This window comes from Oryctolagus cuniculus, chromosome 8 (genome assembly GCF_051225735.1).
Source record: "Oryctolagus cuniculus isolate XC-2025 breed Fujian yellow rabbit chromosome 8, ASM5122573v1, whole genome shotgun sequence".
Classification (NCBI taxonomy): domain Eukaryota; kingdom Metazoa; phylum Chordata; class Mammalia; order Lagomorpha; family Leporidae; genus Oryctolagus; species Oryctolagus cuniculus.
In genome coordinates this window covers 50,214,152-50,215,190 of record NC_142874.1, presented here as the reverse complement: position 1 = coordinate 50,215,190, position 1,039 = coordinate 50,214,152, and the positions used below count along the sequence as shown (strand labels likewise).

At 46.2% G+C, this 1,039-nt stretch overlaps 1 pseudogene; it reads right to left on the bottom strand.

Moving 5' to 3' along the window:
- Window positions 1-205: 205 nt before the first annotated feature.
- On the bottom strand, window positions 206-613 carry LOC100343583 (HIG1 domain family member 1A, mitochondrial pseudogene; annotated as a pseudogene).
- Window positions 614-1,039: the final 426 nt, after the last annotated feature.

The window sequence follows — 1,039 nt, the reverse complement described above, 5'->3', positions numbered from 1 at the left end:
TCTTTAGGGCTAATTTCATCACAAGGGTTGGGGTGGAGGGAGAACATTTTAACACCAGGTGTAAAATGTGACATTGTGTTAACCTGACTCCCCGAGGGACCTATTAGTGAACTAGTCACTAATAATTTGGTCACGAGGAGATCCGTATTCAAAATACCATGTATTATTGTCTAAACCCACTCAAATTATTTATTTTCGGTATAACACATAACCTCAATATGAGATGTCTAACTAAAGGAAGCATCTCCAACAAGGCCAAGCCAGCATCTCTTCTAAGGTTTAGGTTTTGCCCAGAATTCCAGATACATGGAATAGCCCATACCAAGAGTCATTGCCCCTACAACAAAGCCTTGAGCTGCCATACGCATGTGGACGAAGTGAAGGGACATTTTCATATTTCCCCTGCTCTTCAGTTTGTACGGTTCATATGCAACAATCGATGCAAACCCCGCCATTCCAATGGGGACAAATGGTGCCTCTTTAGCTCTTCGGATAAGTTTGGATCCCTGATCTTCATCATATGAAGAAAGAGAAACATCTGTATTGGTTGACATATTGGTTGTTTGAAGAATCTTCCGACTGCAACAACCCCAAAAACCCTCCAACCGGCTTCTCTGATTTGGATATGGTTTAAAAGTGTCGCCTCCCTGCAGAGTTTCCTGAGATTGGAGGCTTGATTCCAAGGTATAGTACAGGGAAGTATTAGAACCTTCAAGAGATGTGGCCTAGTTGGAGGTTCTTAGGCTGTTGAGATCATGCTCCCAGAAGCCTGTTCTAAGACCCCTTGAATTCTTGCCAGAGGGCTGTTGGAAAAGGAGTAACGGGTAAAGCTACTACCTGCAGTGCCGGCACCTCCATATGGGCACTGGTTTGAGTCCCGGCTGCTCTACTTCCAATCCAGCTCTCTGCCATGGCCTGGAAAACAGTAGAAGATGGCTCAAGTCTTTGGGTCCCTGCACCCACGTGGGAGACCTGGAAGAAGTTCCTGCTTCCTGGCTTTGGATTGGCGCAGCTCCGGTCATTGCGGCCATCTGGGGAG